Source organism: Trachemys scripta, chromosome 3 (assembly GCF_013100865.1).
Source record: "Trachemys scripta elegans isolate TJP31775 chromosome 3, CAS_Tse_1.0, whole genome shotgun sequence".
Lineage (NCBI taxonomy): Eukaryota > Metazoa > Chordata > Testudines > Emydidae > Trachemys > Trachemys scripta.
Window position 1 is genome coordinate 28,820,073 of NC_048300.1, and position 25,002 is coordinate 28,845,074.

Consider the following 25,002-nt stretch of genomic DNA (forward strand, 5'->3'; position numbering starts at 1 on the left):
AGGCCCTCCCCACAACCAGGTACCAAGCTTTTAAACGTGACTTTTCCTGTTCACACTAAAGGCAAAATTGTGTTTAACATCATGCTAGTGAAGATATGTTAGGGAACACGTTTTCTAGAATGCATTTTCCCAGTGTAGACAGTACCTTGGAGAAAAAATATCTTGCACTTCCAAGGTACTATTCATTCACTCTACTAGAAACTATGGTGGGATCTTGGCTTTGTTAAAATCAATGGGACTTGTGACATGGACTTAATTAGAGCCAGAATGTCATGCTATGATTTTCTACTCCCTTTCCCCCTGTAAAGTCATTTACGCCTGTTCAAAGTTAGTTCAAAGTAGGTGTAAAACACCTCATTGTCTAAATGAGAGCAGAATTCTAATATGGTAACATTTTACATCCACTTTGTACCAGTTGCAATGCAGTGGAAAAATAGGTTCAGAAGGTTTAACAGTGTTTGCCATATCAAGCCAGCCCCTTTTACTTCAATGACAAATTGTCATTTGTACTCCAAAATTCCTTTAGAGAAGGAATCTCAAAAGCTAGGTTTATGATACAGAGGAGAAAAGAAGAATTTCCCTCTCAGGAGAAAAATCTCACTTAAAAAAAAAAAACCTGCCTGGGATTGGACACCATACTTTCTAAAGGAAAAAGTCTGCAGTAATCAAAGGAAATGCTTTCACTGCTATCGTAACAGATGGTTTGGCTACCTCTTACAATACCAGGAAAGGCCAATTGAATCACAGGGGGTAATACAATGCAAATTAAAACTCTCACCACCATCTTCCACTTTGCCATTACATAAACACTGTTGATGATATGATCATCATTTACTATTATTTGGGGGAGGGGAGTGGCTCTCAAGAGAGGTCTCACAGAGGCTGCACACCAACTATTCACTTTGAGGGCCTATCAGCTTCTAAACAAAACAATAATATTTGCACCTATATAGAACCTTCTATCCAGAGTTCTCAAATAACTTTATTAAGGTTAATTAACTTAGCTTCACAAGACCTCTGTGGGGCAAGTATCACCCGCTTTTGTAGATATCACCTGTAACACAGAGTGATTAAAGGCCAAACAACGTAAATTAGGCCTAACTTTTAGGCACCTAAAAATTGCTGGAATTGATAAAACCTGAGTTAGACATCTCGGCTCTCTATACAATGAACAGGGAGAGGTAGGTACCTCCAAACGGGATTCACAAAACCCAGCACACTAGGAAGATCCTGCCTATGGTAACCAATGGGAGATGTTGAGGAGAAGGCCTAAGCCATGCCCTTCTTAGAGTATGTCTGTACTACAGTGTAAAGCTGTGCTTGAGCCTGGGCTCAAGCCTAACCCTCCCTTGCATCTATATACTCCAATTACGCTAATCCAGGGCTCAGACCAATGGTCCCAAGTCCCTGCAGGGTTGGAGGGTTCAAGTTCAAGTTAAAACAGGACCAAGGGTCTGAGCCCTATTGTTTTCCAGTGTATATGCAACCACGTTTGACTCTGGTCATGGAAGTCAGCCAGAAATATCCCAGAATTCTGTGGGACAACTTCCTTAGTCCTTTTATCACAACAATCTGCAGTCCACTCTATTGAAAATGGAAGTCACCCCCCTTTGCGAACAGCATCAGCTCAGGGAAGTGTTGTTAATCCATCCTCTTCTGATCACTGATCTGCAAGCACACTATCAGAGAGACTTCTGGGTTTGCAATGGAGAGTGAACCGATCAAGACTTTTGCAAAGCGAGCTGATTCCTGGTAACACACAGGGTGGGCAGTAAAGTTTTCCCACAGTGCACCATGGTCCTAGGGCTAGAGTGGCCACATTTCAGGGGGGATTCTCAACTGCAAACCCTTTTTTGGTGTTAGGTGCCTATGTCATTTTTGCTGCCACTGCAGCAGGATGACCCAAATCATTTTTAGGCCACTGACTAGAGTTCTCACCTAGGATATGGGAGACCTCCAGTTCACTTCCTCCTCCACCTGAGGGTGAGAAGAGATTTGAACAGGGATCTGCCACATCTCAGCTGAGTGCCCTCGCTACTGAGCTATGGGATATTCTAACGTAAAGTCCCTCCATCTCTCCTATTGAAGATATTTCAATGTGAATAAATAATTAAAATAGTTGTAGTAGGGGGAGTGGATCATGGGTCTCCCTACATTCAGATGACTGCTCGAACCACCAGGCTATAGAGTAAGGGTAGGCACCCTTCGGCCAGGAACAGCAAACAGTGGTCACTGGGAGCTGCAGGGGGCTGTGCCTGCGGATGGTCAACATAAACAAAATGTCTCGCAGCCCACCAGCGGATTACCCTGATAGGCTGTGTGCCAAAGGTTGACAATCCCTGCTATAGAGTTATCCTCATGTCTGCTCTCATAGAATCATAGAAGATTAGAGTTGGAAGAGACCTCAGGAGGTCATCTAGTACAACCCCCCTGTTCAAAGCAGGACCAACACCAACTAAATCATCCCAGCCAGGGATCTGTCAAGCTGGGTCTTAAAATCCTCTAAGGATGAAGATTCCACCACCTCCCTAGGTAACCCATTCCAGTGTTTCATCACTTTCCTAGTGAAATAGTTTTATCTAATATCCAACCTAGACGCCCCCCCCCTCCCGCAACTTGAGACCTTTGCTCCTTGTTCTGTCATCTGTCACCACTGAGAACAGCTTAGCTCCATCCTCTTTGGAACCCCCCTTCAGGTAGTTGAAGGCTGCTATCAAATCCCCCCTTACTCTTCTCTTCTGCAGACTAAATAAACCCTGTTCCCTCAGCCTCTCCTCGTAAATCATGTGCCCCATCCCCCTGATCATTTACGTTGCCCTCTGCTGGACTCTCTCCAATTTGTCCACATCCTTTCTGTAGTGGGGGCCCCCAAAACTGAACGCAATACTCCAAATGTGGCCTCACCAGTGCCAAATAGAGGGGAATAATCACTTCCTTCGATCTGCTGGCAATGCTTCTACTAATGCAGCCCAATATGCCATTAGCCTTCTTAGCAACAAGGACATACTCTTGACTCATATCCAGCTTCTCGTCCACTGTAATCCCCAGATCCTTTTCTGAAGAATTGCTGCTTAGCCAATCGGTCCTCAGCCTGTAGCGGTGCATGGGATTCTTCTGTCCTAAGTGCAGGACTCTGCACTTGTCCTTGTTGAATCTCATGAGATTTCTTTTTCCTCCAATTTGTCTAGGTCACTTTGGATCCTATCCCTTTTCTCCAGCATATCTACCGCTCCCCCCAGCTTTGTGTCATCTCCGAACTTGCTGAGGGTGCAATCCATCCCATCATCCTGATCATTAATAAAGATATTGAACAAAACTGGCATCAGGACTGACTCCTGGGTTAGTTCACTTGATACCGGCTGCCAACTAGACATTGAGCCATTGATCACTACGTGTTGAGCCCGACAATCTAGCCTGCTTTCCACCCACCTTATCGTCCATTCATCCAAGCCATACTTTTTTAACTTGGTAGCAAGAATACTGTGGGAGACCATATTGAATGTTTTGCTAAAGTCAAAGATATATCACATTCACGGCTTTCCCCATATCCATAGAGCCAGTTATCTCATCATAGAAGGCAGTCAGATTGGTCAGGCATGGCTTGGCCGTGGTGAATCCATGTTGACTGTTCCTGATCACCTTCCTCTCCTCCAAGTGCTCTCCCCTCCTTCTCCCAACCTCTGGCTCAATGACTCTTTCATTATTTATTCACAACAGAACAGCTTCAACAGAGAGACTAAGGGAGCCCCACATCAGAATATCCTATAGCCCTGTGGCTAGGGAACTCCCCTGACTCCCAGTTCCCATCTTTTGTCCAGGTGAGAGGTGGCAGATCTCTGTTCAAATCCCTTTTTCTCCTCAGGTGGAAGGGGGAATTGATCTGACGGTCTTCCACATCCCTGCTGAGTACGCTTATATTATACTGGAATAAAAATTATAAGGGAGATCCTCATACAGCTCGCCTCCCTTGGTGGGAGGGGAATTTTATGTGATTTCACCTATAGGGCCTGATCCGGTAGGTGAACACAGAGCACACTTACTGGATCGGAGCCCACAGATGCCAATCTTTCCCCCATTTGTACATCTCTCTGGTTCTTAATCATCATGCTGCCCAGTGTGAGGCTGCACTGTACACATGTACAGGTAGAAGTGTGGGAATTTACACTGCAAAAATGTAGGCACCAAGTGAGTTTATGCGCCTATGGTGTTCAGAAATTGCTGGATGGCCTGTGTGAATCCCAATGGGGCCTGATTCTGGGATTTAGGCACTGGGAGTGGCAGTTAGGCATCTAAGTCCCTTTGTAATTCTAGCCCTTAGTCTCTCTGTGCATCAGTTCCCCATCTGTACTACTTGCCTACCGAACGTTGGCGTCAAGAGGATAACTACATTACAGATTGTGAGGTGCTCAGATACTACAGTAATAGCAACTATAAAAGATAGGTAGGTTTGGCTCATTTCCTATCCCAGTGTGGGTGATACAGACCCATTGTCTCACTGTATAGATCAAGGAAGAAGCAAAGTTTTGTTATTTATTGGTCATTGTCTGCAGAAATAAGGAGGTGAACCAAATCCATTGTGATGATGGACAAGTCCTACAAGGACATGAGTAAGGGCATGAGGATCCATCTGAAGCTCATGCATATTTCTGGTTATTGTGCACACAGCAGAATCCTCTTCAAGGCTAATTTTGCCTTCATACAGTGCCTCTCTCAAATATAGTCAGATCTACGTAGTATGAACTTCCAAACTGGGCATAATATTTCCTCCATTTCAGACAGATATCATTTGATTGCATTTGTCACACTGGTTGCTTCCTATGCCCGGCATTCACTGATAAACAAAGGGCAGGAGAAATGCATCATGAAATGGGTGGTTTTGTTAACAAAAAAAAAAAGAGCAGAGCTATAAAGCCCAGAGTTAATACATCCATAGAGGAAGCACAAATCATGGGCAGGGGCTGATGGTCAGTACGAATGGGAACGATCACCTGACAAGGAGGGCCTTATCACAACTGGACCTGCCATCAGCTCTATGGATGCAGACTTTGTGCCAAGAACATCAGCCTGAGAGAACTGGGGACAGCAACATTATTGTTTCTCTTCAGATTCCAGGGAATCTCATGGGTAAGGTGTATGGGACCAGATACAATCAGGGCAGATTTTACAAAGACTACCTGTCTCATATGTATACATCTGTTGACATGTTTCATAAAGTTGTGCTTATAGTGCTCAGACTGGCAGATAAATTGATCCCATGCACAGATGTGGATATAAGATGAACATATTCTTTTACTATATATTTTACATAATTATCAGAAGTTTCCATTTATTACTTTACAGTACTAAGTTTCTACATCATTCACCTTTTCCTTTAATTTATTTATTTCATTTATTTTATTTACTTGTATTGAAACATTCACCTAGGTGGATTTCACCTATGACAAAATATATTTAAGTCCGTATAGCTACTAACAAATGAACACATTTTGGCCACAATGAGCTTTACAGGTCTAACATCTAGCACAGCATCTCTTTCAACCTCACCTTTGAGCTCAATTTTTCCTTCAGTTATACAACTGCAACTCCTACTAGTTGAACAAGTGAAATTACTTCAGTGGGAGTTGTACTTATGTCACCCAGTGGAGGACACATTTTGCCTTCAGATACGCCTAGAGTTTCAATGTGGAGGGGCTTCATAGGAGTAACTGAAGGGAAAATTTGTCCTTTTGTACCTCTTTGACTAATTCCTCTAATCTCTGGCATAGCCCAAAGTACAGCACATACTAAGGCCTGGTCCCCACTTAGTCCGGACTTCGGACTAAGGTACGCAAATTCAGCTACGTTAATAACGTAGCTGAATTCGAAGTACCTTAGTCCAGACTTACCACGGTCCAGACGCGGCAGGAAGTCTCCCCCCGTCGACGCCGCGTACTCCTCTCGGCGAGCTGGAGTACCGGCGCCGACTGTGAGCACTTCTGGGATCGATCCGGGATCGATTTATCGCGTCTTAACCAGACGCGATAAATCGATCACAGAACATCGATGGCGTGCCGCCGGACCAGCCGGTAAGTGAAGACTAGGCCTAAGTCTGCCCACACCCAGCCTAGTGTGTCAGAAACAGGTGATAAGAAGAGACTTGCTACACCATACACTAAGATATCCAGAATTTGCTGTACTGGTTTTCAGGGCTTAAAAAATTTGGATTTAAATCACAATCCTGGAGGCAGAGTACAACATTACACTGGTAGAAGCAGGGCTGGCTCCAGGCACCAGTCCAGCAAGCAGGGAAAGGACAGCACGTTGGGCTGTTCGGCGGCAATTTGGCGGTAGGTCCCTCTCGGACAGAAGCACCTGCCGCCGAATTCCCACCGAAGAAGAAAGCGCCATGATGGAGCTGCCGTCGGAGTACCACCGATAGCAATTGCGATCGCGGCTTTTTTCTTTTCTTTTTTTTTTCGCCACTTGGGGCGGCAAAAACCCTGAAGCCAGTCCTGGGTAGCAGTATGTATTGGAGGCTTCACATGCTTCAGTGAGTGGGTGAGGCTGGGAGAATATGGCTCGTTCTGCACAAAGAAATTTAAAATACTGCGTTTGCTGAGGTTTTATTGCATTAGGAAGTAGATTTTATGAATGCTATAGATCCCATTTAATAAATATTTAGTAAAGGACTAAAATGTTCAAACAAATTTGTTTGGTACAGATTTATGGAAGTCTGTGTTTAGAACAGAACCATAATAAGAAATCTCTACAAATATTTTTAAGAGAGAAGTTCCCCACACATCAACTTGTGTCATACCTATACCATATGATTAATGCCTTAATAAACACTACATATTTGATAAGATGTAAACTTGCAAGGCATACAGTACAGTATGGGTCCACCCTATTCACTGCAAACTACTTCTATCAAATGGTATAATATATTTTACACACACACACACACAAAGGCATGCAGAAAAATGTAAGGGTATTCATTTGAACTTGTAATGCTGAAAATATTTTTATAATCTAATACTGTAAAGAGATCCACAGTTTACACAGATTTGAAAAAGGTTTTAATAAGATTAACGGTTTTTGTGTCTATCATGCCCTTCTTTAAACATACAAGACTAAATTTTAATTTAATGACATTTTCCTTGAGGAAGAAAATAAAAAGCCAAATCAACAACTCTACACCTTGTTATTGGAAAAAGCAGCTTGAATTGTTATTGGAAAGATCAAATCAGTGCAGCCATGACTGACAAACATCTATTTAATGTGTCCCATCAGATGACCTTTCAGTAAAATCTCTGAAGGTAATTCTCTGAATTCTTATTCTTGTGTAGCTTTTTCCTCAATCAATACAACAATGGATTATGCACTCAACAAAATTCAGTTTTGGTTTTTGAATTTGTTCCCATTCCTTGAGTTTTCTATAATGAGTTCTGCAGCACCTCCGAGTAATGACATGAATGATCAGACATTAACAATAGATAGGCTTAATGATCTTTGTTCAACTGCACTAATACATACAGCTTTACAGGAATATCACGATTCCTCCCTCCATGTAACAAAGTACATACCATGTTGTCCTTTGTATGTGTTCTGAATCAAAAGCAATTAATGTGGGGCTGGGGGGGTTTTTTGGTAGTTGCTTTTTTTTAAAGTTTGTTTTGTTGGATGTAAGTGTACTAGTGATCAATTAATCTCATATACCATTGTGAGTTAGAAATCTCAAACATTTCCACTACAGGTAATATGAGATGAGAGTCACATAGATGAGAGAACTGAAATTAAGTTTAGGAGGCAGAACTCTTTCAGGTCAAAATACTTCAGCTCTTTGACATTTTTCTCCCTGCTGGCCTAGCAAATATAACAAAAACTAAACTAAAATCATCTCAGAAGTCAATACACAAAGACAGACACTATCTCTCAACAAGCTCTTGTATATTACAGAGCTAGGGAGCCCTTCTTTTATCCCACCATACCTTAAAAATATAACAAAATAGAAATCCTCAATGGCTGGGCTGAGTTACCTGTTGAGCTATCAGGCGCCTAATCCAGCAGTGACATTTAGTACAGTAAGGTCAGATCAAGTTTTGCATGTTTTGTCATCACAACTAATTTCAGCATTAACACGCAATAACATTGCATTGTGAGCCAGTGATGAATATGCATTATATGGAGGATGAAGCAATGTCAGTGTCTTAACATCCATCATCTAATTTTCCTGAATGTGGGAAATGCAAGCCACAATACAATGGTGTAAAGTCAATTTCCCAGATCTTTCCTTGGGGCACCCAAATTTTCTTGGTCACTGGGCTTGGTGTTCCAGTTATAAGGTCATAAACCTAGAATATAACTCTACTCATAGCTCCAAATTTACAAGTAAATGCCATGAATATTTTATGTTCCTGTGTGAAGCAAAAATGTGTGTCAACATCAGTTAGGCTTAATTACAAAATAAATTGCATATTTTTGGAAACAGTTGCTACAAGAATAATGATGTGACAGCTGCTAAATGGCATTACAGTTGTAGACCTTCACACCTTTAAGTAAAAAAGAACAAATATCAGGGTTGGAAGGAACCTCAGGAGGTCATCTAGTCCAAACCCCAGCTCAAAGCAGGACCAATCCCCAAACAGATTTTTTTGCCTCAGATACCTAAACAGCCTCTAATGGATTAAAGCTTAAGTCTTTCTGGTTTTGGTAGTAACCAGCAGGATGGACTTCTGTCCTCTAGCCTAGCAAATTACACCATCTGTAACAGTGAGAGCTGCTATGCCTGTTTACACTGCTGCACTCCCCACAGGGGTTCCAACAGAATCATAGAATCATAGAATATCAGGGTTGGAAGAGACCTCAGGAGGTCATCTAGTCCAACCCCCTGCTCAAAGCAGGACCAATCCCCAACTAAATCATCCCAGCCAGGGCTTTCTCATGCCTGACCGTAAAAACCTCTAAGGAAGGAGATTCCACAACCTCCCTAGGTAACCCATTCCATTACTAGTTAGGGTAGATTTCATTTGAAGGCAGCACTAAACAATATCTCTACCAATGAAGATTTTTGCTGAAAGGGGCTCTGTAACCTGCTTTATGCCAGACGATGACCCAAATAAGGCAGGACTGAACCTGACCCGGTAGCTGATTTATGTTGGCTTTCATTGATGTAATAGGAATGTTCTGATACATACATTTCGGGAAAATAATTAAGTATATGATAGCAAAAATTGTTTGCAAACCTAACTAACTCTGCCTCTTGTGCTATTTCATGTTTCTTAAAGCATGGACCAGAATAGGATTCCATATTTGTTAACAGATCATTAATGAATTGCCTTGATGTGTGAAATACATTTCTTTTTCATAAAAATTGAATACATTGATGTTGTTTTTCTTAAACATACAGTAGGTAATAGAATCATAGAATATCAGGGTTGGAAGAGACCTCAGGAGGTCATCTAGTCCAATCCCCTGCTCAAAGACTGACCTTACAACGAAAATGTTGGTTATAGAAAATAAATACTAAACCAAAGTGGGGGAAAATGAACAAAAATTATGCAACATTAAATTAAAGTATATAATAAAGGCTTTGCAGAAAGAGGGAGAAAAATATGAACCTTAACATGGCCTTGAAATTTCCAAATAGCAACAGGGGCATGAGGGAGATGCTTTCTGACAGACACTCCTCTCTTTGACAAGATGACAGATCTGTTAGCTGGGGACCAACATTTCAAAGGAGTGAACTAGCTACTTTCCTTTCTTAAACAACAACAAAAAAGGCTTATTAAATTGTCTGCTGTGCCTCAGAAAGCAACCACCTCAGGAGTTTAACTAAACCAAACCCTTAGTGAGAGGCATAAGGGAAATATGATGGGTTTTACGTTTCGGTATATACATGTATTTAATTGTAAACAAACAAACAAACAAAAAACCAGGGGCTTACACCCATTGTGTGACTACTGGCACACTGACTTGGATTGAGTTACTACTTGTAAGCGGGGCAATGGTCCTGCTATTGTGGGGAACTTTCCTGGCTTACGCACTACCCCGATGAAATGGGCTAGGGAAAGGATCTGAGTCCTCGCTCCCACTTCCTTTACCCAGGAGCCTGCCTGACCTCAAGGATTCCCCTTCCACTCTCCTGTGTGGCAGAGTCCTAGTAACCCCAACAAGGCTGGGTCCAGGATTCCTGTGGGGCTTGACCCCCAACCTTGTTGTGGTCACTTAGGTCAGGGTCTAGGGTGTCCCCACTCTGTGGTGCTCTCTCTGCACTGGATGCTTCCCTGACCCACTGATCGTTACATAGAGTTCAAAGGAAATACAATCTATTAAACAGCAATCAAATTTAAAAAATAAGGAAAAAATGGGAAAGGTTAAAGGAAAACACATAACCCCGCTCTGCGGCACGGGGACATCACAACCAGCGTCTCTGGAATGTAAGGGAAGTTCAGTCTGTTTCTCACAAGTCCAGGCCTCCTTCTCAGGCTCTGGCAGTGGTGCAGGGATGCTGCAGGTCAGACACTTGCTCTGGGGGTGGCCACACACCCTCAGGCTCTAGGACCCTCCTTCCCAGTGTCGTGCCCGCTCCATCGGGGTTATGATCCCCCTCCAAGACTGGCCTGAAAGTCATCTTGGCTAGGGGTGTCTCCCTGCACTGGGCCTGCTGCCCAGGGTCTCTCCTCGCTCTCTCCAGCTGCTCACTGCACCTGGCTCCGGACTGCCACAGCTCCACTCTGCCTCAGCTCCACTCTGCCTCAGCACTGGTGCTGCTCTGCCTCCAGCTCCCTGGACTGCTTCTCTGGTCCCTGTGGCTCTGATTCCTGCCGCTCTCCTCCCAGCACAGGTCTGCTCTGTGGGCTGCTTCTGTAACTCTGCTCCCCAGCTTAGCTTGGTCCCCTGCTTTCTCCTTAGCTTTACCCCACTCTTTCTGACACAGGCAATTTCAGCTCACACGGTGGATGGGACCCCCTGGTCTCCTGACTCCCTGATTAGCCTGCCTGACCTGTCAATTCGGCTGACCTGGAGCACTGGCCTCTCCCCATTGTTCCTGGGGACTGTCGGTCTCAGGGTCCTGATTTCCCTTCGACCCTTCCCCTTTCTTTTTGGTACTGGGAGCTAGCCAACCAAAACACACCCACTGAGTTTTAGTAAGGGTCAACAGTCCTTTACATACTGATTTACACTGGTATGAAATCTTAATCAAGCCCACAGGTTCTGCTTTATTGGTTTCATTTGCAATTCGCTGTTTTACCAATTAAGGGCTGGCTGAAAGAGTATTGGAAGGTTAGCAAACAAAGGAGTCGGAGGGTAACTGGCAACTCAGATATCATATCATGTGGCTTTGGCAGTTTCACAGACTCTTTCCTGGAGTGAAATTAAACTTTTAGTGCTACTCCAGTCCATCTTCAACTGCAAACATAGAAGCAACCCTTCTGACTCTCGCAACCCCCCTTTCACAGCAGCTATTACAGTTGTAGTGAGCACACAAATCTGAATTTTGTGTTTAATATTTAAGAGACGGGGTTGGAAGCTTCAAAGTGGAGTATTTCTTCTGGAGGTCACCATAGGGCAAAGCTAGGGTTACCATACGTCCGGATTTTCCCGGACATGTCCGGCTTTTTGGTCCTCAAATCCCCGTCTGGGGGGAATTGCCAAAAAACCGAACATGTCTGGGAAAATATTAGTCCCCTGCTTACCTTAGAGCGGCTCCAGCAGGCTGCGAGCTGCAGGTGGATTCCCCCGCGGTGGCGGTTGCTGCTGCTCCCCCCAGACACCTCAGCCTTGTGTAGCTGAAGAGCCGAACTGCCCGAGCGCTACCGGCTTCGCGGTTTGCCAGGCAGCCCCCAGACCTCCAGACCCTGAGCCCCTGGCCAGGTGCTTCCCCAGCGCAGCCGGAGCCCAGGAGGGGAAGCGTCCAGCCAGGGGCGCAGGGTCTGGAGGTCTGGGGGCTGCCCGGCAAACCGTGAAGCCAGTAGCGCTCGGGCAGCTGTTTCGGGTGGCTGGGAGGGAGGAGGGGGAATGCGGGGCGCTCAGGGGAGGGGGTGGAGTTGGGGCAGGGAAGAGGGGAAGAAGGGGCGGGGCCAGACCCCCGTGGAGTGTCCTCTTTTTTTAATTTTTAAATATAGTAACCCTAGGCAAAGCGGACTTTGCGGAATCAACAACAGGGTCCTGGGTTTATAGCTATATTACACTTAGGTTTTATGAAACAAATGCTTACATGGAAAAAAACTACAACAAACATGCCCATGAACACAGAGTCCTTTTACTTAACAATTTCTGTTCAGTGAATCTACAGCGCAGTGGCTCTCAAACTTTTTTACTAGTGACCCCTTTTACATAGCAAGTCTCTGAGTCTGACCCCCCCTTATAAATTAAAAACATTTTTTATATATTTAACACCATTATAAATGCTGGAGGCAAAACAGGGTTGGGGTGGAGGTTGACAGCTCGCGACTCCCCCATGTAATAACCTCGCAACCCCCTGAGGGGTCCCAACCTCCAGTTTGAGAACCCCTGCTCCAGTGCATCTGCATCAAAGTGTAGCCATTGGACCATATTCTGGTTAGTGTCATAATCACACATATACAGTGCAAAAGGAGCCCACAAATCCATGCAAATGCAAGACAAAACTGTATGCTGACCACTTGCAGTTTAAGGGGTGTACATAAAAACACACAGTCTGTTTTGTGATTCTCAAGAGAAGAGTCTTTGAGGTATTGGGAGATAGCAAATTATGGCCAGCGATTTATGTTCTGTACTTCCAGTGCTGCTCCCACAAGTTTTCTACCAGGTGGCTGTGTGCAGAATTTGGCCTACTAAGTGACTTCTTTCTAAGGAATTCCACACATGGTGGCCAAAGCCAGGCGGAATCACAAAGAAGAAAGGCCGTGGCAGGAAAGAAAAATGTGAATTCTTACTCAAATAAGTCTTCAGTAATCTCAACAAGAAACATGTTTTACTCTTGACTGGCAAGAAACTTGTTTAGATCCCATACAATATTAAAGACTACCATATTATAGGTAGGGCTGTCGATTAATCGCAGTTAACTCATGCAATTAACTAAAAAAAAGTAACTGCAATTAAAAAAATTAATCGCACTGTTAAACAATAAAATACCAACTGATATATTAAATATTTTTGGATATTTTTCTACATTGTCAAATATATTGATTTTGATTACAACACAGATTACAAAGTGTACAGTGCTTACTTTATAATATTATTTTTATTACATATATTTTCACTGTAAAAATGATAAACAAAAAATAGTATTTTTCAATTCACCTCATACAAGTACTGTGGTACAATCTCTTTATCCTGAAAGTGTAACTTACAAATGTAGATTTTATTTTTTGTTACATAACTGCACTCAAAAACAAAACAATGTAAAACTTTAGCACCTACAAGTCCACTGAGTCCTACTTCTTATTTAGCCAATTGCTAAGACAAACAAGTTTGTTTACATTTACGGGAGATACTGGTGACTGCTTCTTATTTACAATGTCACCTGAAAGTGAGAGCATGGCACTTTTGTAGCCGGCATTGCAAGGTATTTATGTGCCAGAATTGCTAAACATTCATATGCCCCTTCATGCTTCAGCCACCATTCCATAGGACATGCTTTCATACTCATGATTCTCGTTAAAAAATAATGTGTTAATGAAATTTGTGACTGAACTCCCTGGGGGAGAATTGTATGTCTCCTGCTCTGTTTTACCTGCATTCTGCCATATATTTCATGTTATAGCAGTCTCGGATGATGACCCAGCACATGTTCATTTTAAGAACACTTTCACTGCAGATTTGACAAAACGCAAAGAAGGTACCAATGTGAGATTCCTAAGGATAGATACAGCATTCAATCCAAGGTTTAAGAATCTGAAGTGCCTTCCAAAATCTGAGAGGGATGAGGTGTGGAGCATGCTTTCAGATGTCTTAAAAGAGCAACACTCAGATGCGGAAACTACAGAACCCGAACCACCAAAAAAGAAAATCAACCTTCTGCTGGTGGCATCTGACTCAGATGATGAAAATGAACATGCGTTGGTCTGCTCTGCTTTGGATCATTATCGAGCAGAGCCGTTATCAGCATGGACTCATGTCCCCTGGAATGATGGTTGAAGCATAAAGAGACATATGAATCTTTAGCGCATCTGGCACGTAAATATCTTACAATGACGGCTACAACAGTGTCATGAGAATGCCTGTTCTCACTTTCAGGTGACATTGTAAACAAGAAGCAAGCAGCATTATCTCCTGCAAATTGTAATCAAACTTGTTTGTCACAGCGATTGGCTGAAGTAGGACTGAATGGACTTGTAGGATCTAAAGTTTTACATCGTTTTATTTTTGAATTCAGTTTTTTTTTTGTACATAATTCTACATTTGTAAGTTTAACTTCCATTATAAAGAGATTGCACTACAGAACTTGTATTAGGTGAATTGAAATATCCTATTTTTTTTTGCTTTTTACAGTGCAAATATTTGTAATGAAAAAATAAATATAAAGTGAGCACTGTGAACAGTGTATTCTGTGTTGTAATTGAAATCAATTATATTTTAAAAATGTAGAAAACATCCAAAAATATTTAAATAAATGGTATTGTATTATTGTTTAACAGTGCAATTAATTGCACGAATAATTGTGATTAATTTTTTTAATTGATTGACAGCCCTAATTATAGGACATATATATGCACATCCATATGCTGATACTACATGGACTCACAGAATACTCTAATATTAAAAAGTACATTAAGTCATACTCAGTAATATCATATTTGTTTTCGAATTTATGGCTTGTTGCCTACAAAACTGAAAAAACATTAAAATTGCATGGCAGTAACTAAAGTGTTGTATTTTAGTGACTAAATGTAATTACCTGCATAAAAAAACAACATAATGTGAATATCAATAATTAAATGCAACATGTTTTCATTCTGAATACTCTCTTAGTATATAAACCTACTATATAATCTCTCCCGTTGAAAGTGATACATATTGTGAATAATAAGGTCTGCATGCAAACAAAAAAGTTACCTGATCTATTTATACCACAAAGGTCTCAGACAGTAAACATGTTTTATTAATTAACATCTTGTAGTGCAGAGAAGGGTACATTTCCTATTTGCTCACTTAAAATCTGATCCACTTCCTATTAAAGTTAGTGGGACTTTTACCACTGAATTCAATGGAAGCAGAATTCAGTCTTTTGGACTTGAGCCCACTGAAATCAGAGTCTTTCCATTGGTTTCAATGGGCTTTGATTCAGGACTTTAGGGCAGAGCACTGAGCTCCTCATACAAAGTCCTAATCCTCAACTCCTATTGAAAATGATCTGGAAGGCTTCAAAACCACACAGTATTGGGCCCTTCATTTATTGAAGATCTCCAAGACCAACCCGAAACACAGCATTTTTCTTTCACCTCTAATCAGCAGGTGGTGAAAGAAAACAAACTGATTTTACAGCAACATGATAAGCAGCCTCTCTTTCTTCTCCCTCCGCAAAGGAAGCTTCATTTAGAGATATTCTAGTAACACAAGATGGAAAAACGTAAAACACAAAGGAAACATATATAAACTCACTAGCGCTATGAAATGAGTTCTATTCAATAGTCACATCTAGGCTAGGATATCCCTGCTAGTACAGAACTTCAAAAAACTACATTAGGGCAATCTAATTAACATGTAAATGGGTCAGGAGTTGTTACTAAATAGCTCTTTATCTGTTAAATATGTAAATATAAGTTAATAGCTATGGTGCCAATAGACGGCATTCAGGAATACAGGTTTTGTAGACCAAACTAAAAAAACACTTATTGCACACTACAAATGGCTTCATCTGTACAGCTCTTTACTTCAGTGGGCACTGGCCTTTTCCATCTTTTGCTTATGTAAGAAGAGTCTGAATGAGCTTTCCCCTGATATCTACTGGTGAGCTGTGGACAAAGTCTTCAGAAGCTGATCTCGTTTGCATGGACACACTCACCTTGCCTAAGTGCTCAGCATGATGGGATTGCTTGCCCAAATGATCACTTGGGGTTGGGGTTGGATCCCCAGTCTCTTTGTTATTGGGGTAGGCATAATAAAGGATTGTTATCCTTGTTGTGTTAACCGAGGGCAGCAGAACTGTACCTGGCATACCCCGATGGAGGGACTCACCCTCAACTGAACGGCACTCACTAGGCAGGGGTCATGGGTTCCAAAGACCAATGAGTTGAGAGGGGGTGGGGACAGGTACTTGTACCTAGTGGTGTGGGCCCTGTTTAAGGGACCTAGGCACCATTTGACCATTCCTCTCTCCATGCTATAATAAAAGAGCTAATTCAGATTCAGTTGAGAGTTTTGTTACATACTGCAGAGCTGAAATCACTGAAGAGATTGCCCAGAGCGCACCAGCAGTGAGGCTCCTGCACTAACAGCTTAAATCACGGAGAGCTGTGTTAAGTGGGGGGACTCTGAAGACATCTTGATGAGTGGCCAGCTAGGCAGCTGGTGGAGAGGCGTGGCAAGTGGCCAGCAGGGTGGCTGGTGGAGAGGGCCAGAGCAGAGCCCCACAGAGGCACGACAATCAGCCGTTAGGGTGACAAGCGAGTGCCCGAGCAGTAGAGCATGTAAGGTGGGAGGTGAATGCTGCGGATGAACCTCTGAACTCTGCGGCTGCACTGGCCAAGGACAGCAACTGTGGGGTACAGAGAAGGGACGGGCACATTAAAGGGACTTTTGGGTTGCTGGACTTAAGAACCCGAGGGGAAAAGGACATTGACCAACTTACTTGGTGGGGAAGGGGGTCTTTTGCTCATGGTTTGTGTTTATGAACCCTAGTTGCAGTGTTTTCCCAAATTATTGCTGAATTACTTCCCTCCTTTTATTAAGTTTTTGCTACACTCAGACTCTGTGCTTGCGAAATGGGAAGTATTGCCTCTTAGAGGCACCCCGGGGGGGGGGAGGAGGGGGTGTAATCATCCCAGGTCACTGGGTGGGGGCTCGAGACGGTTTTGTGTTGTATTGTTGAAAAGAAACCCCTAGATACTGAATCCAGCCCTAGTTGCTGCTGGGTCCCCCTGGCAGAAGGGTTACACTTATGCCTCTCACATTGCTGTAAACTTTTTGAAGAAATACTATGTTTATTTTTGGCATAATCAGACTTTGACCTGAAGGCTTCCTCAACCAAAATCTCCATCTGAAAAATGAAGAAATGTATCAGCAATATGGCAAAACCTGGGAAAGGGAATATGGGTGTTTGAGATAATGCTACATTATACAGATTCAAGCTTCTCAAGTAACAGTCATTTTCTTGAGGAGTTTTTTTTTCTTCTTGTCAGTGGACAAATAAAACATTGGATTTTATTTTCAGTATTCATCTAGTTTAACAGATGATTTAAATATATTCCACAAAATAATTATTTGCAAATTTCTTCACTCAATGAGAAGAGATTATTCAAATATAATGATTTTAATTATTTTGCCATCTCTAATACAGAGCTGCAGCATAGGAATGTCGGGTATCTTTGTCAAAGATATTTCATCAGTAAATTTGGAAATAGCTCCTACTGAACAGGTCCATGACTAATTTCTGCAAGAAGCAAAATCTTTAACATTAAAGAATCCCATATTTCCCATATCAATCCTCAATATTGCACAGTTGAAACCTCCTGAAACAAAATAAGGTTTTCCTGGAGAAATTGTAGAACAAAAAAAAAAAAAAAAAAGGAAAAACAGTACTGTTGGGTTTTGGTGTAATAATCTAACAAAATAACCTCAATTTTACTGAGTTTCCATAACCTCTAAAATCAAGTATTTTTGTAAAACTGAAGATAATCATACTTCATTATTTATTATAATGAATATTTTATTGAACCTGAAATTGCTGCTAATGTAATTATTAAGCTGTAAGTTGTTGTTAGAGCTATCCAAACCAGAGTTGCTTTGTCTTTCCAACAGGATGAGCCACAGAAAAAGTCATTTATATGGTCTGCCTTACAAGGCACGGCGGGTACTAAGCACTTTATAAATTCTGGTGTTTAGGCCCTGATCCAAAGCTCACTGAAGTCAATGGAAATATTCCTATTCACTTCAATGGACTTTGCATCAGGCTTTTAGATTGCAAGGGTACTGTGCTAAGCAATATGGGATGGACATGAAAGCTCAAAGAATTACTATGTGATTTACCATAGAGCCATGTGTTTATTAAAAACAAACATTGCATGAGTTTTGCAGGGCTTAGATAGTGTTGAGAAGGGCACTAAAAAAAAGCCTAAGACAGAGACAGAAGCATATAAAATATGGATATAAAATAATAAATCAAAGGTATATAATCATATCTGAAGTGGATATAGAATAATAAATCAAAGGTATATAATCAAAGCAAATCTAATTCTTGAATGTGCGCTTAAGTTAAAAAAAAAATCAGACATTTGGAGGACCACTTGTTTGCCAGAAGGGAGTTTGACAGTTCTGTAGTTTATATAAACTAATCTATTTTTGGTATATATAACATTTAATAAAGTGGCATGATATCTTTTTAATATCAAAGAACTGCCTATTTTCCATAGTAAAAGTATGTAGTTAACTCATGTTACAGAAACCATACATGATACAAACTTCAGAGCATTAAAATACACTAAGTAAATGAATCTGCTCAGTCTTTAGAGTCATGCAAGTTCCCACTTTATTGTTTTATGCTGAATAAGTACTAGAGAGTTTTCAAGGTGCTTTAAAATTCTCAAGTTTTGAGGCTGTAACAGCTGATTTATTAATACAGTCACTCCTCACTTAATGTTATAGTTATGTTCCTGAAAAATGTGACTTTAAGCAAAATGATGTTAAGTGAATCCAATTTCCCCATAAGAATTAATGTAAATAGGTGGTGGGGGATAGGTTCCAGGGAATTTCTTTTCACCAGACAAAAGACTATACACACACACACACACACACACACACACACAGAGAGAGAGAGAGAGAGAGAGAGAGAGTATAAGTTTTAAACAAACAATTTAAAACTGGTACATAGTGATGATGATTGTGAAGCTTGGTTGAGGTGGTGAAGTCAGAGGGTGGGATATTTCTCAGGGAATACCTTACTGCTAAATGATGAATTAGCACTCAGGTGAGCCCTCAAGAGTTAACACATTGTTGTTAATGTAGCCTGACACTCTACAAGGCAGCAGGAATGGAGGAAGGGGAGACAGCATGGAAGGGAGAGACAGAGACACACACCGTGTGTGGGGGAGACGTGCATTGCCCCTTTAAGTACTCTGACCATAGGCGCCAACTTTCTCCAGCACTGGTGGGTACCCGTGTCCCCCGCCCCTTTCCCCGCCCCCTTGCCCCACCCCAACTCCACTCCATCCCCACCCCTGACAAGCCTAATATAAGCTCAAGCATGTCAGAGGTGCAAATAACTTATATTGGTACTGCGAGAAGTCAATTATACTTTTCTATTAAAGTGCTCATGAAAGATAGCAGATTGACAACCCTAAGGCTAACGTTCTCTGTCTACACACAACAGATAGATTACCTTATTCAAAAATTCAGTGGAACTGATGGAGATAATATTGTTTCTCCAGCTGTCTCTAACCCCACCCCCAGCTCTCCCCATGGGCAAACCCTAAACTGAGGGCCCTATGGAGGGGATGAGGGAACAGGAAACAATTCTGCTGAGACAAAACTGGCTCCTTCCTCATCCTTGGTCTCAGATATGTTGGATAACCATAGTCTCTACTCAAAGGTTGCAATAGGGCCCTTTGTTGCTACTACATTCTTTATTTCATGTGAGGACACTAAACATGTCCTCACCTTTTCTATACAAACCCCGGGTCCCAGAATCCTGCATTCCTTGTATACTCAAATCTCCAACTGACTCCAATAGGCATTTTAGGTGTACAAGACATGCAGAATCCTGGGCCACACCTTGTTGGATTTAATTTTCCTTTTTTAAAAATAGAAAAATATTTTCCCATATGTATATATACATAAATATATATATACACACACAAATTATTAAAATATCTCATTTACTGATTCTCAGCAGGATAACTGTCCCATCTTGAACTTTTGTGAACACTTGCCCAACTCAAAGAAATAAAATGATAGTTGTATTTTTATTACATATTAACTTAAAAGAAAGCACCAGCTCAGTGACAAAGAATTCTATTACTCTAGAAAAGCAGTTTTAAGCCATTTATAACATTGTTTTATTATGTAATTCCTTTACTGATTTTCACCTCCCATTATTTAATTACAGATTGGGTTATTTTCTGAAATAGGACATGCCTCAGGACATACTTTGAAAAACAGTTATGATACTTATAATTAAGGGAAAAGGGTAAAGTATGTTGGTGTTTATGTGGACACTTCTGCTTTGATTATTATTATTATTTGCATTAATTATTAGTGAGTGTTCTATAAACAAAATGCAGTACATAGACTTTTGTCTATGGATAGCTATGTGTCATTAACAAGAAAATTGGAAAGTCTTACATGAGCAGTTCACTTTATAATGATAATATCCTTCATATAATTACTTCAGATAGTATGACAGGAAAGTTCAACTCATCATTTTAAAGGTTTTTCTTTTTAAGTCAAGAAAATAATTTCAAACACAAAACATACATATCCGTAAGTATTCATCAAGCAATTTGTCTGATTTGCATTAGATGTTCCTAAAAACTCAAGTAAGGGTTTTAGCCATATGCTTCAAAACAAGCATAGCACTTCACAGATAGTTGTGAAAGACCAGGTTAAGGACTATTTAGAAAAGCTGGACGTGCACAAGACCATGGCTCCAGATCTAATGCATCCAAGGGTGCTGAGGGAGTTGGCTGATGTGATTGCAGAGCCATTGGCCATTATCTTTGAAAATTCGTGGCGATCGGGGGAGGTCCTGGATGATTGGAAAAAGGCAAATATAGTGCCCAAATTTAAAAAAGGGAAGAAAGAGAACCCAGGGAACTACAGACCAGTCAACCTCACTTCAGTCCCCAGCAAAATCATGGAGCAGGTCCTCAAGGAATCAATTTTGAAGCACTTAGAGGAGAGGAAGGTGATCAGGAACAGTCAACATGGATTCACCAAGGGCAAGTCATGCCTGACCAACCTGATTGCCTTCTATGATGAGATAACTGGCTCTGTGGATATGGGGAAAGCGGTGGATGTGATATATCTTGACTTTAGCAAAACTTTTGATACAGTCTCCCACAGTATTCTAGACAGCAAGTTTAAAAAGTATGGTTTGGATGAATGGACTATAAGGTGGATAAAAAGCTGGCTAGATTGTTGGGCTCAATGGGTAGTGATCAATGTCTCAATGTCTACTTGGCATCCAGTATCAAGTGGAGTGCCACAGGTGTCAGTCCTGGGGCCTGTTTTGTTCAATATCTTTATTAATGATCTGGATGCTGGGACTAATTGCACCCTCAGCAAGTTTGCAGATGACACTAAGCTGGGGGGGAGAGGTAGATATGCTAGAGGGTAACGACAGGGTCCAGAGTGCCCTAGACAAATTGGAGGACTGGGCCAAAAGAAATCTGATGAGGATCAACAAGGACAAGTGCAGAGTCCTGCACTTAGGAAGGAAGAATCCCATGCACTGCTACAGGCTGGAGACTGCTAAGCAGTAGTTCTGTAGAAAAGGACCTGGGGATTACAGTGGGTGAGAAAGTGGATATGAGTCAGCAGTGTGCCCTCATTGCCAAGAAGGCCAATGGTATATTGGGCTGTATTAGTAGGAGCATTGCCAGCAGATTGAGGGAAGTGATTATTCCCCTCTATTTGGCACTGGTGAGGCCACACCTGGAGAACTGCGTCCAGTTTTGGTCCCCCCACTATAGAAAGGATGTGGACAAATTGGAGAGAGTACAGCGGAGGGCAACGAAAATGATCAGGGGGCTGGGGCACATGACTTATGAAGAGAGGCTGAGAGAACTGGGGCTATTTAGTTTGCAGAAGAGAAGAGTGAGGGGGGATTTGATAGCAGCCTTCAACTACCTGAAGGGGAGTTCTAAAGAGGATGGAGCTCGGCTGTTATCAGTGGTGGCAGATGACAGAACAAGGAGCAATGGTCTCAAGTTGCAGTGGGGGAGGTCTACGTTGGATATTAGATAACACTATTTCACTAGGAGAGTGATGAAGCACTGGAATGGGTTACCTAGGGAGGTGGTTGAACCTCCATCCTTAGAGGTTTTTAAGGCCTGGCTTGACTGGGATAATTCAGTTGGTGTTGCTCCTGCTTTGAGCAGGGGATTGGACTAGATAACCTCCTGAGGTCTCTTGCAATCCTAATATTCTATGATTCTATAGCAGTTTGGTCAACTAAGGAGCCATACACTTTACCAAAGGCCCAATCTAAGGCCTTCAATGGCTTCAATGGGCATTGGAGCAGGTAAAACCCCAGATGTTCAGGTTCAGGTACAAAATGACCCTGACATGATCCTTCAAGATTCTGTTATAACTGGAAAGCTGCACACAGACTCCATGTACTCTGATAGACCCAGGCCAGTGGGGTACAGGAGTCTGGTAGAGGGCAAATATACTGGTCACTGGATGAGTAGTTTTCTGTTCCCTGAGTTACCAGAGCAGGGACTGCACTAGAGTAATCAGGAACCTGCTAGAACCAGTTAAGATAGGCAGGCTAATTAGGACACCTGGAGCCAATTAAGAAGAAGCTGCTAGAATCAATTATGGCAGGCTAATCAGGGCACCTGGGTTTTAAAAGGAGCTCACTTCAGTTTGTGGTGCGAGTGTGAGGAGCTGGGAGCAAGAAGGAGTGGAGAGTGAGAGGGTGTGCTGCTGGAGCACTGAGGAGCACAAGTGTTATCAGACACCAGGAGGAAGGTCCTGTGGTGAGAATAAGGAAGGTGTTTGGAGGAGGCCATGGGGAAGTAGCCCAGGGAGTTGTAGCTGTCATGCAGCTGTTACAGGAGGCACTATAGACAGCTGCAGTCCACAGGGCCCTGGGCTGGAACCCAGAGTAGAGGGCGGGCCTGGGTTCCCCCCAAACCTCCCAATTGACCTGGACTGTGGGTTCTTCCAGAGGGGAAGGTCTCTGGGCTGTTCCACAACCCACATGGTGAATCTCTGAGGCAAGAAAATCTACCAATAAGTGCAGGACCCAGCAAGATAGAGGAGGAACTTTGTCACAGTATTCTTCTGAAAATGCCAGGCAAACAAACAGTTAACAAACTACTGGTATTAATTGTCCCCCCAAGAAACAGAATAGTTTTCCATAAATCAAAGCACTACTCCAAGAAAATGAACACACTGTTTTCCTGCCTATTTGAGTATGCACAATTCTGAGGTTACAATCACTTTTCCAGGTACTATGACAATAAAACTAAGGGTGTTTCCTTGTTCCTTCTGTAATTTATATGACAAGTGTCTGACTAACACAAGCTATGGACCAAATCATGTTCCATCTTATGAGGTGCTTCCTGGTATGTTCCAGCGATTGAGCAACAATGTGGGGTTCCTGGCTCAGGGCTTGTGGCAAAGCCACAATTAAACCCAAGTTAAGGGTGTGATTGTGATACCTTTATTCACATTTACTAATGCCCTCATTCCACAGGTAGTCCCATGGACCTCAATCACACTACACATGATACTCCATGTGAGCAAGTTTATTGCTGATACAAAATAACCAAACAATCCAAAAACATCCCCCCATGCTTTATTTTATACAGATCCCAAAGTGTTTGAAAGAAAATCTGACTTTATTATTTTCAAAATTAGAATACTGTTTTCAAACTTAATCTCTTCCTCATTTTAGCATTGGGGAAAAAGATAGAACATAAATCATCAGGGAAGCATAAAAGTTATTTCAAACTGCTTCTTGAGTCACATGCTATTACTAGCAAACAGATGTAATTGAGAGAACAAAGGGATATGACTATCGTTAAAAACTAATGTATTATATTAGTTGATATGAAAAAATATAGTTAAATAGTTCATTTATCTGATAAAGAACATTATTTCCAACACTAAAAGCTTAAGTTCCTGTTATACTATAACTGAATCTCTCTCTCTCTCTCTCTCTCGGTACTATACATCACTATGGAATTAGTAAAACATATCCCGGGGTTTGGATGCAATAATAAAAAACAAGCAATTTTCCGGTCCTAGTTAACTACTGTTCAAATAAGCACTGCATAACAATAAATCTTCCAACAATCGCCCATACAATACTGTTTTGTGCATAATAAGTTGATTTTAGAAGGTGAGATAGTACAGAAGAGGCAGCATCTTTCTTTGTAATCAGACCCACCAGGATGGAGCGGCTTGTGTGAGTAAACAGACACCATCTAAAAGGATTCATTTTGTATCTTCCACAAATGCCTTTCTTTCAAAGAGAAGTTAAAGTTTGTTACAAGGCCTTGAAATGAATGCCTACATGTGAATTCACACTGTGGATTTGACCATCTGAAGCTGGGAAGACTCCAAGACTCTATCCGTGCTGGGCTTCAAACATGAGTTACAAACATGGTCTTAACACAGTTTGGCCCTGTCCACATAGGAAACAAAGCATACAGTTCCTTAACTACATTCCAAAGATAAAAAAGGGAGACTGTCTTACGGTATTCCTTCCCGCTCACTTCCTCTCTGATTAAGCACATACTGACTGCAACATGCCACTGGAAAATCCACAGAGATGCTTTAATATGGAAGTACTACAGGAATATATGCAGGAAAGAATCCCATACCTTCTTGGGGATGGATTAAAGTTCTCAATCTGCCAGAGCAGCTCCAGAAAGCACAAATTTCAATGGGAATTTAAAGTATTCAAGGACTTTGCTGGAGGTGTTCAGTACTAGGCAGAATGACCTAACAGGTCTTTCCCATTACTAGCTTTTATGGAGATAAATAAGGAGAATGGCTAAAACAAAGGACTTTGTGAAAACAAAACCACCAACTCCTGTTTTCCATTGCAACACTGTCTTCTCTTTGTAAATCATTTTGTAGAATAAAATATTAAAGGAACTATTTTGGGAAAATAAATTGTAAAGGGCCTTTATAGAGTCCCCAAGCTTC

The 25,002-nt window shown here is 41.8% G+C and overlaps 1 protein-coding gene across 23 annotated transcripts in view; it reads right to left on the reverse strand.

The window, feature by feature from the left end:
• The window catches only part of NRXN1 (neurexin 1), a 1,212,452-nt gene that overhangs the window by 773,916 nt on the left and 413,534 nt on the right, over positions 1–25,002 (reverse strand). The gene's annotated exons all lie outside the window — the stretch shown is intronic.